Source organism: Protopterus annectens, chromosome 8.part0 (genome assembly GCF_019279795.1).
Source record: "Protopterus annectens isolate FY-2018-M chromosome 8.part0, PAN1.0, whole genome shotgun sequence".
Taxonomy (NCBI): Eukaryota; Metazoa; Chordata; order Ceratodontiformes; family Protopteridae; genus Protopterus; species Protopterus annectens.
In genome coordinates, this window is record NC_056741.1 from 1,565,635,104 (window position 1) to 1,565,654,361 (window position 19,258).

The window sequence follows — 19,258 nt, forward strand, 5'->3', positions numbered from 1 at the left end:
CATATTTTCAAAGGTATAGGAGGTTTTAACAGACCTTCCTCTTTAGAATGTTTTGCCCACAGGATATCAAGAGAACCCACTGTAGCAGTTGATTGTCTGCTTCTGAACATGATTTTCCAATCTTTTCTTCTGAAATGCGGGGTACGGCAGTCACATCTTCAGATGCAGCTGGTACATCTAAATAAACACCATCTGCAGTGCAAAAGACAGTGCATCCTAATGTACAAAGCAAATCCCTACCCATTACAGTTTCTTGAGCTGAGGTGTTTAGTAAAAAGGCATGCTTATCTTCACTTGGTCCTAAAGAAATAGAAAAACAGTAGGAATGTTGGTAACACCTGTGATGTCCCTCCTCTGGGCCAGTGATCAGGGAATCTCAATCCTCACCATTGACACCGGTGGGGAATGTTCACTGAGAAAAAAAAATAAGACTCACACAGTATTTTCAGATGCAGCTCTCTGCATCAATTACAGTTTCCCTTAAGAGCACACAGGGAATGCACACTCCAGTCTGGGGGCTGGGCTTTCTCTCCAGACCTCAAATAAGACTCCCCATTGACATGGCTATAGTGTTGAGTTCTTAGACAGGTGTTCCAAGCCAAGACCTCGACCACTCTCTCTGTGACATCAGTGCTGTCTGTGTCCCTGTTTAAAGTAGCTGACAGACGCACTCTTTGAGATTTGATTTTCATACACACACACATGCACACACATCTGGGAAATGCTGGCACAACTTTCGCACTTTGCCGCCTCCACCCAGATTATAAGGTTGATACACTGCCACCAGAACACCCAAAGCCAGCTGCTCTACGGCTGTTACCAGGGTGCCTAAATACTCTCAGTAAAAATAATACTTATACAAATGGTAATGCTTGATCAAGCAGTAAGACTTTCAGGAACTTGGAGCCACAGTTCCACTGAATAAATGTGATTAATCTCACAGGTTAAATATTTTCTAAAAGACCAGCCACAATGAAAGGCAGATATATATATTTAATAATAAATAATAAAATAGAAAACATGACAATACTGAATATCTATTTACATTAAACACCAAAGTTTCAATTCACAGGAAATGTATAAAATAAACACACACAGATGGAAAGACTCTGACAGATACAGAAAACAATATTTAGCTAATCTCTCTATATTTTCCCTAACTTACTGAAGAATTACTGTTCCCTACTTACTTGTTAGAGCAAGGCAAGAAGGATTGGATTGCCTGATTTACCCATAATGATACAGAATGTAATTCTGTCTCTGTACTTTTCTCTTTTTTTATTTTTTAAACAAAATACACTTAGTCATGCATATTTATACATGCAAATTATCATTGGCACAAAATCAGTGACTGCAGGGCCCCTCCCTCCTATGCATTTGTGACTGAAACCCAATTCAGTCTGTAATCCTGGACCAACAGTAAAGACTGCATCCGAACTCTTTAATGCGAAAAACTTTATTCTCCGCTTTCGTCCGTAGACTTCCTCAGAATAAAATCAGTTACAAGAACTTTAATTTATATGAATTTTAACTAATAGAATTAATCAGCTAGTCAAATAAATTGTTAAAGTGACATAACTTTACTAAACCTACTTGAGTACTGATCTCTAAATCTAAAAAAAAAAAACCTTTAAATATATTTCATACTAAAAATATACCAAAAATGCTAAAAATGTGTATGTTAAGGCTGTCTGCACATGTATTTCCTGGGCTTATTGAAACTATTAATATTAAATGTTTTAACATTAAATATTTCTTAAAAGATATAAGAACATTTAAAACAAACAGAATTTCCACATGGCATTCTTTTAATATAATAGTTTTTAACATATTTTAATATGGTTTTTATATACTTATACACATAATTTTTAGCATTTTTAGTGTATTTATAGTATGAACTGTATTTAAAGTTTTATTTTTTCTTATTTTTAGATTTAGAATTCAGTACTCAAGTAGGTTTTGAAAAGTGTCGAATTCAGTACTCAAGTAGGTTTAAAAAGTTGCCACATTAATAATTTATTTGAAATAATTTATTTGACTGCTTGTTTAATTGTTTAATTCAGTTATTCATTATTCATTATTAATTCATATGAATTAAAGTTCTTATTGTAACTGATGTTATTCTGAGGAAGTCTACAAACGAAAGTAGAGAATAAAGCTTTTCACGCTAAAGAGTTCTGGTGCTGCCGTTACTGTCGGTCTAGGCATGAGACGGTGGTTTTATTTTGTTGTTGGAGTCTATATGTCAATGTCATCTTGGTGTGATTTTATGAAAACAGGGTCCACCACATGAGGGTACTCACCAAGACTTGAGGATGGCTTCAGTGCCAGCAGTATTACTTTCCTTTTCTTGTTGATTTCATGATCTCTCCATTTAGAACCCCCTTCTGACCAGTGTGGGATTTGAGATAAACTTTCAGATATCCTTCTTAACTCTGTTACACAGAATTGTCTTTCTAAGATGTCTTATAGAGACCAGTCAGCAAAAACCCCTTCTGACTTAGGGGAATATGAGTTTTTATCTGGGAACCTTTCTGAGTTTCTCAGCTAGAGGCATACTCAGGATTCTGGGGTTCATGACATTTATGATTCTCATGATTCCTCTCCCTAGGTTACATGTGGGAAAGATTCAGTGGTATCTAAGAAATGCATAGACCTAACACTTGCATCCTTTAGATTTTCAGATACCAGTCTTGGGCTTTGTAAAAAAAGAACTGCACTGGTAGACATTACAAATACAAGCAAATCAGGTCTCCCCTTTTCTCCTCAGACTCCAAGTCAGTCTGTGACTGCAAACATCACAAATCTTTCTTGGAGAGCAATTTCCGTTGGGTGAAGGTGCAGTGCCTGTTAGACTCTTCAGATAGACAAATCTGTGATTCACGTCATAAAATCTCTTCATCTGTGATTCCAAGGACCTCTACAGGTGATTAAAGACAACACCACAGTTATGTGATACATCAACAAGCAAGGGGGCACAGAGTTGTACCATCTATGCAGGCTGACTCTGATCACTTGGAAGTTAGCTCTTCAGCACTTTTTAAACTTCCAATCATCTTACATTTTGTTATAGCAAAACGTTGTGGCAGACAAACCCTCATAAATGGAAACTGAACTAGAGGGTCTTCCATGAATTGCTGTAGTTGTAGTGAACTCCTCATGTAGATCTGTTTGCCCCCTTTCAAAACAGACAGCTAGGCAGATTCTGTTCCAGTACTCTGTGCTAACAAGCCTGGAGAACATTTTTTTTAAATCTATTGTAAAGAAAAAGGCGTACTTGCTGTAGAGTGAAACACACTTTATTCCAATAAAAGGTGAGCGCTTTCGAGGTTACACTCTTCTTCAGACCTTAATAAAAATTAAAAATACATTCACAGTTTAAGTATATAAAGCAGCCAATAAAAACTTGCAATAAAAAATTAGTGGGGCAAGCCCCTTTTCCTTAAAATAGGCTTTAAAGGAACAGCGCTGTTCAAACCAAGTGGAGCATAAGCCTTGAAGTCAACTATCCACCTTAACTCTATACATTCAGTCTCATTACAAATGTCTCCTTTCTAAGGCTTTCATTAATTTTTGTAATACTAAAAAATTAAAGGTGTGCTGAGCACCACAGTCAGATACATGCTTAGCTAGTGCATTTGTAGATTTATTGTTGCATTCATCATTTAAGTGCTCCATAACCCTCTCTTTCAACATACGGTTAGTTTTACCTATGTAGAATGCACTGCATAGGTTGCACTTAGCTAAATACATAATATTTGGTGCAACAATCAACATAAAAATGAAATTCTATAGGTGTTAAATGCAGCAGAATCAGATTTTATTGGGTGCTTTATATATTTAAACTGTGAATGTATTTTTTGCTTTTATTAAGGTTTGAAGAAGACGGTAACCTCAAAAGCACTCACCTTTTATTGGAATAAAGTGTGTTTCACTCTACAGCAAGTATGCCTTTTTCTTTACAATATATTCGTGTTTTAGGTTTATTGGTTCCATCACTTTCTTACTTTTTGATTTTTTTAAATCTTTTGGACAGGAATCTTCCTTTATGCTTTTTCACCTCTTCCACTGATATCCAGGTTAATTCTGAAAGTTCAGAAGGGCTCACCAAAAGTATCGTGGTGAACTCCTTTTAGCCCAGATAATTATCGTCTCTCCCTTCTTATGTAATTGGCCAAGGGCATTTACCACAAGCTTCCTTCATAAACTGGACTACTCTCACAAGACTGGGGTGTTTGAAACACTCCAATCTGAGGCACCTTCAATTAATTAACAGCAGTGAGAGTTCTGAGATTGTTTCTGTTGGTGTTAAATTTATAATAACTGACAAGTTAGGTTGTGTGTATTTATAGGCCCCCATTTTTTTTCATGTGAGAACAGGGAGTTTAGTAAAATTATTCTTGATAACTTTGAGAAGGTTTATGAGTTTATGCCTTGGGAGTTTAATGTTCCAAATATATTGCGGAATAAAATAAATAATCGACCTAGTGTTATTAATGAAATTCTGGATTTTAGTTTTGTACATGGGTATACACAGATTGTTGATGGACCAACTGGGTAAATGATTTGTTGGATATTGTATGGACTAATTTAGTGAAAAAGTTTATAAACTGTATTGAACCAGGGTTAGTAGGTCCTGCCTTTTCTAAGTGATAAATCACATGTAGGAAATGAAATGGAAGTTATAAAAGGGCATTTTATAGAATGATTATTCAAAATAAATGAGGAAACAGATAAGTGGGTTTGGAAGGAAGACATTTAATGTTGATATTGTTACTGGATGCAGGAAATTGTATGCATTTTTAAGTTACTTAATGGATGAATTTGGCCTTCAAAACTCCTTGGTGGACTTATGAATTAGAAATGGTTAGTAGAAGTAGGAAACTGTTTTAGTGGAAGTTTAGAAAAACTCCTAATAGGAATAATGAAGGAAGGTACAAGAAGATTAGTGTAAATTTTAAGAGAAAATTAGGAAAGGCCCACCGAATGTATATTACCTCCTTGAAATGACTCCTTACCAAATACCAATCTATCGACACCTATACAACAGAACCCAAATCAGTGAATATCAAAAGTTTCCCCAGGGCAAGGAAACACTTGGCCCCTAGCGCACTGGAACAGACACCGCACTAAATCAAACCCACCCAATGGGAAGCCTTCACTCCACCACACCCACCAATATGGGGGGCCTGTGCCCCCCCTTGCTATATATACCAGCTCTGAGATCGCACTATTGGGGAAAAGGGAAGAGTTGTGGTGTTGGCTGAGTGCTTCCTTACCCTGGGAAAATTTTTGCGGTTCTCGGAAATTAATTTCTTTGTATAGGTGTCGATGGACTGGTATTCTCTGAAGATGCATTTTGATAAGTAATATCGACCCAAGCCCAACAAGAGATTGAGAAAAGGTTAGCTTGCCATACATTGGATGTTAAAAAATCTTTTTATAGATATTTAAATGCATATAAGGGAAACTTATTGATTTATAATATAATATGGAATAATAATTTGGTAACAGATTTAAGTGCTTTAGCTAATATTTTTGTGAATTTTTTTGTCACAACTCATGATGGACCAATGATCGAAGAACATCTATCTCTTAATTGTAATGACCAGTGCCTAATATTTTTGAGAATGGATGTTAGGAAGTGTTTAAACTCTTTTGCTGCTGGTTCTGATGGAATAAATGGGTACTATTCCCTTATTCCCCAGTTCCTAGTTTATTATATCTATTCCAATGGTCTTTGGAAATGGGCTTTTTTCTAGATTTATGGTAGGAGGCAATAGTTGTCCCAGTGCCAAAAGGTGGAGATTTGTCTTTTGTTAATAACTTTAGACCAATAAGTTTAACTTTCTTGTTGGGAAAATGTTTCAAGGAGTAAAAGCTAAATATATAGTGGAATCATTGATAAATAAGATTAAGATAGGCATCTTTCATCATGGATTTACTTTAGGAAGATCCTGTCAGCCGAATTTATCTTTTTATCAACCATTGTGGGAGTCCTTGGATGAAGGGTTACTTGTTCACACCATTTATTTGGATATGACGAGAGCATTTCATACAATCCCTCAACATAAGATAATTTCTTTAATGGTGGATTTACATCTAAACTATTATATAATTATGTGGGTGAAGAATTGGTTAATAGAGTGAGAATTAAAGACATTTTCTGTAATAGAAAATCTGTTTCTTCTGGGGTGCCCCAGGGATCAGTTTTCAGTCCCATTTTATTTGGGATATTTATGGCATCATTTCTGATTCATAATGATTTATGGATTGGTAAATATAATATAAACATTGTTCTGATTGTTACAAAAATGAAGATCATAATAGATTGCAAAGATATTTAGATGCTTTATTTATTTAGCTTATTACTAAAGAAATGGAATTTAATCTGAAAAAGATTTGTATTATTCATTTTGGAAAGGATAATGTATGTTATCCATATGCTTTGAATAACTGATTAAAACTGTGGATAACACTAAAGAGACTCTTATTGACTCAAAATTTAATTTGGGTTACAATTCACTGAGACAATTAGAATAACTTATTTTGAACTGTGCAAACTGATGTGATCCTAAGCAGGGATAAGAATGTTCTGTTGCCATTTTAAGAGCATAATAAAACCTATATTTGAATATGGTGGTTCTGCGTGTGTGTCTGTGTGTGTGTGTGTGTGTGTGTGTGTGTGTGTGTGTGTGTGTGTGTGTGTGTGTGTGTGTGTGTGTGTGTGTGTGTGTGTGTGTGTGTGTATACACACACACATACACAAATATATATATATATATATATATATATATAAAACACACATATATGTATATATATATATATATATGTATATATATATATATCTATATATATATAGTTTACCACCGTTTAATCAAATACACTGCAGTCAAACCCACCAATGCTCGAGTCAAAATCTCGAAGTTTTGCATGTCGAATGGCCAAAATGTCACAAAGAACACCAAATGCGACATTTTCGACCACTCTATATCCAAAACGAGTGCTAACATGGATCCAAAAGGGGGAGCGGGATTGCCATTTGATGCATTTGCGTTCGGTATTTTCCAGATTTGCTGCACTGCATTCGATACACAGACGGTCGACATTGTGCCCGTCGGCTAAACGGTGGTTTAAGGGATGTCAGTTATCAAAGTTAGTTGAAGTTATTACCCTTGTTTTCAATTAACTATGGATTATTTAGGGAGGATTTACTCACAATTTGCAAAAAAATTAGTTCAGAAAGTTATGGTGTTAGTGTGGGTGTTGCTAAAGTATAGCATTCTATGGATATGAAGAATAATAAACTTTTGGTTAATATTGGAAATTGCAATTCAGTTTGAAACAAAATATTTTTCATTTTAGGGCTGGTGATTGGTGGAATTCACTTCCTCCAAAAATCAGGAGTATGAAGTCTATACCTCAGTTTAAGAAAAGTTTGCATAAATTAGAGGGTGATGGATCTTTTGATCCTAGATTGTTGGGAGGCAAATTCTTAGAAGGCCTTAATAGGAAATTCATCCCTGGTTTGGCACCTATGCCTCTGATGCAGACAGGTAATCTGTAAATGGTTCATCTACCAGGCCCATTCTTAAACTTATCCAGGGTATCAGAACTCGTTAGAGATTTGAGATGCATGGCTAGGCTTAAAAAGGCCCTTGTGGTCATTAGCCGAGTAAACACGTATGAACCTATGAATATGAATCATGTAACAGTGTAACTGCTTGAATAATTCAATTCTATTACCTTTTAGGCACATCCTTTTAAAGGGCATGCATCAGGTACTAAAAGAATCAAGAAAACATGCTACTAGCAAATCTGTTATTGACAAGTGTAAAAGATTTTCTAGTTTTTGCTTAGCCAATAACCAGGGCCCTATCAGGGATTATTTACTGCTGGTGCTCAAATATTTGTGTGAGTTACTAGTCTTTTGTGCTAATCTATGAAAGTACATCTTGTGGCCATTTCAGCATGTCTGCCCATGGATCCTCCACTTCTCTGAATGTTTTTAGTAAAACAGTTTCTGAAAGGAATGTTGCATCTGAGACCACCACACAAACAGGTTGCTCCTTCCTGGGATATTAACTTTGTCCTGGAAAAGTTAACCACATCTGCATTTGAACTTGCACATCAGGCAGATTTAAGGTTCATTACATAGAAATTTGTTATTCTCATTGTTCTAACATCTGCAAGAAGAATATCTGAGTTATACGCTCTCATGGTGGGTGAACCTTATCTGGTTTTCAGTAGGGATAGTGTATCGTTAAGGTTCAAATACCTCATTGATGCCCAGGGTGGTTTCAACATTTACTTTGAATCAGACCATAATTCCAGTATGGTATCCTGATCCTCAGAACGAGTGAGAAAGGATTCTACATACTTTGGGCATGCATAGGCAGCTCAGGTACTGTCTTGACAGAACCAAGGTTTTAGAAAAGTTAATCAGCTATTTAAGTTCATAGGTGAATATTAAGCTAACTGCCCTGAAGGGCCATTTTAAGCCAAGTCATTAACCCTAGGTCAGAATCAAACCTAGCATCTTCTGTATTTTAGGTGAAGACCTTAACCATTATGCAAAACCCACCAATAAATACTAATAACAGGTAGATAGGCTACAACTTACTAGTAGAAGTTAACTCATAGGTACATACTAGTCTAGCTGCCACTGTGAACCATTGTAAGCCTTACCAACTCCACTCAAAGGTAACAATCAAATCATCTACCTTATGTCAGGGAGGCAAATACCTTAACCATTATGCCAACCCCCAAGACTTTCTTATGCTGGCATTAATAATGAACAACCCATATCAAAAGATACTATTTCCAGATGGTTGTCCTCAGCTATTGCCTTTGGTATACCCACCACAGCAAATCAGTTCCAGGCAGTATCAAGGCACACTTTCTGATGGCCTTGTCTTCTTGATGGCATGTTGGAGACAGATGGACTCTATGAGCATTTTAGAGGCAGTTACATGGTCTTCTTTACTTTACAAAGCATTATAAACTGGATACTTTTTTTAGATCCAGGAATGGCTTTGCTAGGACAATTCTCCAGGGGCTCCTGGATTAGTATCGTCCCCCACCCCTCCTGCCAGGTTAGATAGGCTTTGGGAAACTAGTCATATGACACTGAGGCAGTGTGAATGTTGAACATAGTACAGATGGGTAAGTCCTACTTACCTGTTTTAGTAGATATGCCTCAGTGGCAGCAGCTACCCTCTCACCATCCCCATTATTTTATGTGTAGTTCAGTGGTATACAACCTTGTTGTGCTGCTGGTAGAATTTGTTTATTTGTGTTAATGTCTTTTTGCTGCAAATTGGTTGGTTTCACAGAATTTTTGCTTCTAGTCCGTCTTGGTTTTTGAACATTTAGCTTCCTGTGACAGGGGTTAAGCTTCCACTGATTGGAGAGCCTTAACTGATCCCCTATCATAGGGGAGTTAGAGGTGAGAACTCTGAGCTCTGGAAAGCTGCTCATGTGGGTTTTTGCAGGCACAGAACCCATATGCCAGTGAAGCAGTGTGAAATTTGAACATCTGCTGTCACGGGTAAGTAGGAATTACGCAACTCCTTGTGTTTTGCATCACATTGTTTTTGGGCACTTCAATGCAGAATTTGTTGTGGCATTTGTCCTGAAGTATTGGCTGGGGTTGGAGACTGTAGAAGCAAATGAAAGTTTTGATGTCAGGGCTGGTTAATCTGTCATTAATCTATACCACAATGCTCTGACCATTTCAGTGATTTTAATTATGTTATTTCATCAACAACTAAGAAGTTTTTAGCAAAAGCCTTTATTAACCTTTCTGTCATTTGAGGCAGGGTAAATGATAGCAACATGCAGCTACATTTTCATTGTCCACAAAAGAAATGTATAAAGTAATGTGCATATGAGGTCTGGCAGTTAAAGCAGAGTACTAAGACTATGCACTGTTAATGGCCGCATCATTTAGTCCTTGGCATGAGTCTCCATTTGCCTGCCATGTGCCTCAGAGCAAATCATCAGACAGTGCTCCCAGAATGAGTCTAAAATAGGTCTGTTAAGGATTTAATCTGTTAAGGACAACTTCCTGTAGTTCTGGGTTTTATTCCCTCAGTCTCCATTTGCTTACTGTATGAATCTGACTAAGTCACCAGACAGTGCTTCCAGACAGAATCTGAAAAAGGGATATGTGTTTCATTCATTAGCTCTAACCTGGCTAACAAGTGCATGCAAAAAATAAATAAATGATAGTCCAGTAAAGGGTTACGATTCACCATATCAAATGTTGTGAAGGGATAACAAGTCAGTGAAACCGACTGCTGTCTGGCTTTGACTGTGCAGTTTGGAGTAATACTATGGTGCTGGACAGGGCTGCAGAATCAAAATAAACCTGATATCCAAAGCTGCTCCTAGTTACTGTTTATTACATATAGTTGTTGTGAATGTGATATAACTCAGAAAAGTCCAAGATACCAGCACACTAGGTATCAAGTTAAAAAAAAACATATAAGAATATCCTTGCTGTTTTTTTAGAAAGGTCTGATAATACCAGCTTACTCACACTTAAAGAAGAAATGTTGAGACCCATGTTGCAGATGGAAAGGGTCCACGATACATCTGATAATCAGATATAAGAATGTATCATGTATTTGCTCTTATTGTAGTGACCTGCATTGCTGCTGAACCATAAAAAGGTCAGAAATACATCAAATAATGTAAAAAATGGTAATATTTAATGCATGTACCCTTGCTGTTATGACCCAAGTTCAGTTCAAAAAAATATGCAAGACTAACTCATTCACCCTTATTTTAGGGTTCAAAACCTATATTTTTATACAAGAAGCAGTTTGTTAATAGCCCAGAGCTGTAAGTGCTAAACAACTCCAGTTAACTTGAAACACATTTTCTGAACAACAGCTATAAAGCTCTAATAAATGTAATTACTGACTGACTTTTATCCTCAGTGATTTATCAGAAAATGAAGAATTTAAGAAAGGTCTGGCAGTTACTGTGGTGGGTTAAGACTCTAAGCTCTTAATGAGCTTCTGCCTGTAATCAAGGGTCGGGATTTGATTCTACCGAGCTCCATTTGCGTACTGTGTGACTTTGAGCAAGTCACTTTACCATACATGTTCCTGGGATTTGGTGGGTAAAAATATATATTTTCTGAGCAATAACTATGATGGTGTAATGATTGATAATACTAACTAATTGCAATCTCCTTTTACCTTACCTGAATTTTCTGGAGTACAGTAAGCGTCAGGGCTGGGCTGTTTCCTGTACTCTACTGGACGCAGGGCAAAGCAGTGATCACCAGGGCTTGGCTGATTTCTGCAGTCCACTGGAGGCAGTAACAGTAATCGTCCTGGATGGAAAGGCACACACACGCACACACACACCTGCAAAACATACCCCCCCCCCCCCCCCCGATTGTAAAATTCACATGGTACTCTTAATTTCTCATCTGCTGGTGCTACTGCTTCAGAATCAATAATTAAATCTGTCCTGCTAAATTGATCCTGCTTCTGCTCAAAAATGGTCCTGTGAGTCAAATCTCCAACTCAGTTCAGGGAGTGCAGGAGTGCTTCCAGGCTGTGCATTCTGATGCTGGAGAAATCTTGGAATTTTGTGTGCTCCTGCTAAAACAATCCTGCTGCTCTAAATTCTCCTGCTAAAACAATTCAAATCTCATGCTCAATTCGGAGAGTGCAGGTATGCTTCCGGGGTGGGCTAACACTGGAAGAAAACCTTTAATCACTCTTTCTTTGAGTTGCAGAACTGAAGGTAGTGGTGCATTTTTGTTTCTTATTTTTATGGACAGGCATGGCACCTCAAACAACACTGGGCCCTAGGCAGCTGCTTAGGTCGCTTTGTGCTAGTTCTAGCCCTGATGAGCTAGGCTGTGGCTGAAAAGGATCCAAGACACCCCAGGTAAAAAATAAAATCAATCTAATGTAATGCATGTGCCAGTGCTGCTGTCATTCAGAAGGGTCTGAGAGACCAGCTGTCAAACAACCTTAAAGAAAGAAATTAAGCAACTACCTCTGTGCATTAAATTTACACTTAGTGCATACACACAGCAATTAAAAAAGCAATGAAACATGACGTTTGTACACATGCCATTGTGATTCAAAGGGGTCTAAAAGGCAGTTAACCCTTAAAAAAGGAATTAAGCAAATATTTATACACACTACATTTACTCTTACTGTTGTTCATAGGAAATTACTAAGCTAATGACTCAAGAGTCCTTGCAAGCTTGGCCATAAATACCCAGATTTTCCCTGATTTTCAATACCAAAGTACTAGAGAATGGCTTAGTTTTGTGCCTAGGCCCTTTAGTATTTTACAGACTGCCCCGTCTATAAAGGACATGGATGCCACTCCAGTAGGGTTACCACCTGTCCCATTTTGCGAAGGACAGTCCCTCTTAGGGCAGTTGTGTCCTGCAAAAATATTGTAAGAATGGCAACTGTCCTGAAATATTAGGGCAAAATTATTTTATATATTTTATGTAATATTTGCATAAAACAGTTATTCTGTATCTGAAACACCTAAATGTTATAAGAAACAGAATAAGCAACTAAAATGCTACAAGAATAAGCTTTTATTTAGGCAAAAAAGTGAAGTTCTGTCCCTTGTACTGGCCGTGGGTATGTTTTGGCCTGCAAAATCTGATGTTTGTACTACAATTGCCCCACTTTGACCATCTGAAAAGGTGGCAACCCTACACTCCAGGAGTGAATTTTCGATTCCCCATCGATTGTTCCAAATTGTGTTTGGAGAGGGTCAGGAAAGGACTCTGTTTTATGTGAATTGGAAGCCTGTTCCAGAGAAGGGGTAATCTTTGAAATACATCTGTCTCTCCAGCATGTTTTGTTCATGTCACAAACCAAGTTCAGATTGGGTGGACCCCATGCACTTTGTCTCGTGAATGTGTAACAGTTCCATCAGGCCTGGATGAGTAAAAGGATAGGGATTTTAGTCTATCCACATATGGCATGTTGTTTACACACTGTATTTTTTTTTTTTTTGTAAGAAACCTCTGAGGCTGCTCTAGCTGTTGCAAGTGCCTGATCAAGTACGTGCCAAAGGTGCATTGTAATTGATTACTGGTCTGATTAGGGCCAAGTACAGTGGGACTACTATAGTTTCCTTGGATCTAGATGTCATGCCTTTACTTATAAGCTGTGCCACATAAAAGGAGTTCCTCATCATTGTGGATACATGGCTATCAAAGTTCAGGCTAATATCTATTTGTGTACCTAGATGTCTCACATTTGAGTCCAGTGTTAGGGGTATGATATTAATGTTGTAATTTGCATAGATATCTGACTTCTCAAAGGGAATGGTTATTCCTTTTTTTTTTTGCATTTACTTTTAGACCATGGGTCTGGTACCAATCATTTGTCTAAGTCAGACTCTTCTAAAGGATATCTATATCCTTGGGTAATTCAAAGTGCCCCCAACATGCAGTCATTAGCAGACTGAGTCAACCAAAGGGCTTTTACATTAGCCCTGACTTCAGAGAATTATATTCTGAGTAGGAGAAGTCCTAGCACTTAACCCTGTGGCACACCACTAGTTACTGGTGTCTAGTTGCATCTGGATTCTCCCATTCTAACAACATGTGCCTGTGTGTGAGTAATTTTGCTATTCATCTGATGATGTAGGAATTTATGTCCAGTTCTGTGAGTTTATCTGTAAAATCCAAGGAGGGAATTGTGTCAAAGGCGTTAGTCAGGTCGAGGTAGGCAGTATGCACTGTTTTACCCTCATCCATGGTCTTAGTGACTTTCTCAAAGAAGTCCACCAGATTAATCAGGCATGACCTGCCCTTGACAAAGCCGAACTGGGTTGGTCCAGTGTTTGGAGGTTTCCTATGTTGTTATTTATCAGGTCCATGATTATTCTTTCCATGGCCTTGCATATAAGACTAGTTAAACTTATTGGGGTGTAATCTCCTGGGTCTGCTGATGGTCCCCCTTTATGCAGAAGGATGAATGTAGCTTTCCACCACTCCACAGAGACACAGCCAGTCTGATGGCTGTGGTAAAATAGAGATCCTATTGGGCCTGATATCTCCTGTTTCAATTTATTTAAGAGGCATCCTGGGATATTACCAAGACCCATCAAAGTCATGTTTTTTGTTTTGGAGATCCCAGTGGTGACCTGTTCTTTGGTGATAACTGATAAATAAATGGAGGAGGGTATCTCCTGGGGAGTAACTGGAGAGGAAATTTGAGCTGAATTTATTGACCAGCATATTTGCTATGATGCCATCTACAACTAATTCCACACATTGTTGGCCTTATGAATGCAGACATAACTGAAAAATCCCTTATGGTTGTCCTTAACTTGGGAGGCTGTTTTTGCCTCAAAATTTGCTTTTGAAGACTTGAGTAGTCCCATCATTTGCATGTTTAGACTAATGAGGGAGTTGTTCTGTTGTGCACAATCTCTCTTACTTCAAGACAGCATTTTCTTTCTCCCAGAGACCAACAAATGTAACTCACTGAGCACCAAAACACAGTAAAGAGGACCAACTAACACTTTTTAGCCTGTTATAGGACACCCCTTATGTTCCTTGAAAATCATGTAAGGTTCCTTAATTTACTTGATGAAGTCCCTTTAAACATGATTTCCATTAAATTGGGAGACTTTTACTACCCCTTAATAAACTGGAGTAGGATATGCCCTAAAGTTCTTGTATTTAATAAACAAAAATTCCCTGTACCACACTGTTAATCCAGTGATTTCATCATGTACTATACCCCTAGTATCTTCTATCTTACTTAAGTTGGATCATAAACTAGTGACTTTCACTGTCAAAATACATAAACAGTAGCATAGCTAGGGTGGGTGAATGGGGCAATTACCCCGGACACTGTCTTATCTGGGGTGGAATTTGCAAATGTAAAATTTAAAAAAAAATGCTATACTTTTAATAACATTTTTTTTAGTTACCTTTAATGAAAACAGCAACAAATACATCTTAAATGGACATCAGTGATGCTTCTGTGTACCTCCTGCCCCCACTTCCTTCATCTTGCTTGAGCACTACCCCAAAAAGAATGGTGACTGGCTGAGCAGGTCAACGGGGTGGTGCCACAGTGCAAGAAAGACAGTGTCTTGGGCTGTAACATTGGAACCCACGGCAAGCTGAGAGATTCAGTGTTTTTGAAATCTAAATTGCTCACTGTGTGATCATTTAGTGTGTGGGCAGAGAGACTACGACATTAAAAACAAGAAGTATTTTAAGTAAAGTAGGGTTACTTACTAGTATGCTTGTTGTGCGTAAATGGGGGAACTAATGAAGGGATCATTGGGGGTAATGCTTAATTTTTCTGTCATTTGAGTGCTTGTACAAATACGGAGAAACTGCTGAAGGGGTCGTTGGGGGGACATTCATTCTGGTGCTTGTGCATGGTTGGACAGACTACTCAAGGGGTTGTAGGGAGAAACATTTTATTCTGTTGCTTATGTATTCTTGGACAGACTACTGAAGGGGTCATTGGGGGAATTGACTCATTCTGGTGCTTGTACATACTTGGACAGACTGCTTGAAGGGGTTGTTGTGGGAATTGATTCATTCTGGTGCTTGTGCATACTTGGACAGACTACTGAAGGATTAGTTTGGGGAACTGATTCATTCTGTTGCTTGTGCATGCTTGGACAGACTGCTGAAGGGGTTGTTGGGAGACATTTTTCATTTTAATGCTTGTACATACATGGACATACTGAGGAAGGGATCTTTGGTGGGAAATGATTCATTCTGGTGCATGTGCATATATGGAGAGACTGCTGAAGGTATCTTTTTGGAGGAAATGATTAATTTTGGTCTCACTTGAGTGTTTGTACATTTATGGACAAACTGCTGATGGAGTTGTTGGGGGAAAAGCTTCTTTCTGGTTCTTGTGCATACGTGGACAAACCACTGAAGGGATTGTCATGAGGGGGTGATGATTCATTCTTCTGCTTGTTCGTACTTGGACAAACTGCTGAAGGGGTCTTTTGGGGGAAATGTTTCATTTTTGTGCTTGTGCATACATGAACAAACTGCTAAAGGTATCTTTGGGGACAAATGATTCATGTTGGTGAAGTTTGAGTGCTTGTTCATGCATAGATAGACTGCTGAAAGGATAGTTGGGGGAAATATTTTATTTTGATGTCAGTGAAATGCTTTAGCATACATGGTCAAACTACTGAATGGATCACCAGGACATTTAGAGAAAGAAAGCAAACAGCATAGCTACACTGATAGGCAGCAATGCATTAAAGCCAAGCATAATTTTAAAGTATATTCTTCTAGATTTGAAAGCAAGGATGTAGTAAATGCTTCCAGTATGACTCACTGAAAATTAAATCCCTAATGATCAGGCTGACTGAAAAGTAATTGTTTTTTTTTGGTGGGGGGTTGCAGACTCCCCTGCTTCCCCTTTGATGGGGTGAGCCACCTGTACCCCCCATATTTATATTACTACTCTTGGTCATTGAAAAAAAAAAGTAACATCTATCTCTGTTTCCGGTGAAAGCAGTGTCAGTGGGGCATGTGAAGATTGGGGAGAGATGGGCAAAGGCTGCCAGCCTAGTCAAATAGAATTTGATACATAATTCTGGCATTTGTAAATAAATGTAAAATACAGGCATGTTTTCTTGAGTGTAAAAGAATATTGTGAAATGTGGAACTGCAAAATATGTGACAACATTGCATTCTACTGGCCCAGTGAAGCATGTTGTGACCCTTTCATGTTAGAATTTGGCTCCAGTGTGTCTGGATGAAGGTTTCATGCCCATTGTTTTAAGCTAAAGTTTATAACCAGAATGTAGCTGTGGAATGTGCTTTATTGCTCTGGTTACTGTTAGACTATACATGTGAAATTACTTATATTGTTGTAAGTTTCTGTGCAGGTGTTAGATTGCTAAATAATGCAGTTTGTGGCGTGAGAACTCAGACCAGGTGTTAAGATGATGTAATATGAATACTGGGAAAACCTAAGTGTCAATAATTATGTAATTTGGGAGGGCCTTAGAGACATGTTTGTTAGCAATGTTTAAATATTATTTCTCACAAGAGACTGGGAGCATTTTGATCTTGGATATCTAACTCAGCACTCTGCCTAAGCTCACATGTAAGTTTCTAGCACTGTGATTTATTGTAGGATTAGTTAAAGCTAGTAAAGATTAATTAGGTATTTTTCTTTGAAATCAGACCTGTCCTACTGTATTATTTTAAGTTTCTGTGTGATCTCTGAACTCGTAGATATCTCTGTGGTATAGTAGTTTTCTCTTGTGTTTTAATTATTTATTATTAAATATTTTTAAAACCTTCTACCTGTGGCTGGTTTATGTAGAGATACATTATGCTTTAGAGTACATTATGCAATTATAGAGTTTACTGTCTAAACCCTTCCAATAAGCCTAACTGAATAATCACATTAACATTGGATAATAATTTATTTATTTTATTTATTTTACATTTGTTGACCGGGATAGTCCGACTGGATGCATGTCCATTTTCAGTGGAGGCCCGAGTAGAAAAGCTCCAAGGGTGAGCAGATAGAGCATTACATAATATCCGCCAGCTGGCTCCTTGTCATGGCCTTTTAGTAGCTGATATTATTAGCTGGGTGGTGGCAGGGATTGCTACCATATGGTCTGGGTAAAGGGGCACAGCTGGATAATCTGTGTCAGCCTTTCCCAGGAGTGTCTGTGAAGTAGTATAAATACGTATCTCAGAGTGTGTGTTTGGTGTGTCACCTACTTGGCAGGGATACAAAGCACTGGTTGGACAGAGGTTGGACAGAGAGGGTACTGGAGGTTTTAGTTTGCCCAGCTAGGCTGAGATCTGGACCCTATAGCTGTGCCAGTGAGGAGTCTTATTGGTGACCTGGTGAGCAAGGGAGTGACCAACCCCAGACTGACTGTGATCTCTGTGTGCACTTAAGGGAAATTGTACTTTACTGTGTGTATTAGTTATCCTTTCCTGTCATCTATGAGATGACCTCCCTGGTGTTAGTGATGAGGATTGAGGCTCCTTGATTGCTGGGCCAGAGCACAGTCATTACAGGGCATACCACTCCACCTGAGTTAAAAAAAATCTGGAAAAAGCCTAGAATAATAGGATCAAAGACCCAAAAATAGGGGCAGATTAAAAATATTGCTCTTATAAAGAGTACACTTAGATAGTTGATAGAATAACAGGGTTTGTATTAGTATGTATTTTTTTTCAAAATATTTTATTAAGTTTTCCAAGAAAAGTAAAAGGCAACAAATGACAGTATTCTCATTCTAAGTCAAATTATTAACAAACAGGGTAAAAACTATTTACAGTATTGTCAAAGGAAAAACAACTTCAAAAAGATCAACACACGGCAGGTTCAGGTTAAGGCACTTTAATCTTGCAGCAAGGAGACAAAAACGTGCTAATACAGAGTTTGTCTAACTAGAATCAGGAAGTGAAGCCATTCTTATACATTTCTTATAAGACATTGCCTACTAAGCTGACGTAATAAATCACAAGTTCTTACAATATTATTTCTTAGCAGCTGTTTATCCATGATTTTCTGCTGGCATATCAAGTTTATAAAAAAAAATTCCTAAGAAAAACAATGTGGCCTTGGAGACCACCGGTTAGATAAAACGTCTCACTATATGATGTTACTATTCAAGGTACTATGGCTAATTTGAGCACAAAGCAAGCACAGATTAAAGTTCATTTCTTCATGCAGTCTTTGTTTAACTGTATCTATCTTTTCTGCAGCTGTGCATGGTCTCATAACATGAACAGAGCTGATTGTTCAAGTTCAATAACATCATAGAAAACAGTATTGTTCTATTCATTATTTTCCTGACCTATCAGATAATCACCTGATTCTCAGTAAATTTCCAAAAGGCATAAACATGAATTTTGCTGTGCTAGGAAATACTAGGTCAGAGAGCATCTTGCAGTTTCAGAAAGCATCTTGTAGTTTCATACAAAACTAAGCTGTACATAAAATAGAATGAAATGTGTTAACCCTTTTAGCTTCTAAGCACTAAACATATACATTAATACATATTTTTCTAACATTTCCCCCCTGTTAATACTTTTTATTCTATTTTCAAAAGCATCAACAGTTTGCTTCTTCTCCTAACCTCTTCTGTTCAGAATTTGCAGTTAAGAGAGTCGTTCAGTTTAAATTTATGAAAGTGTTTCATTTTTCAACAGTTCGTCAAATTCAGTACTTTGATACAAAGTCTCAGAAACTGACATGTCTATAAAATCTTTAATTAATCT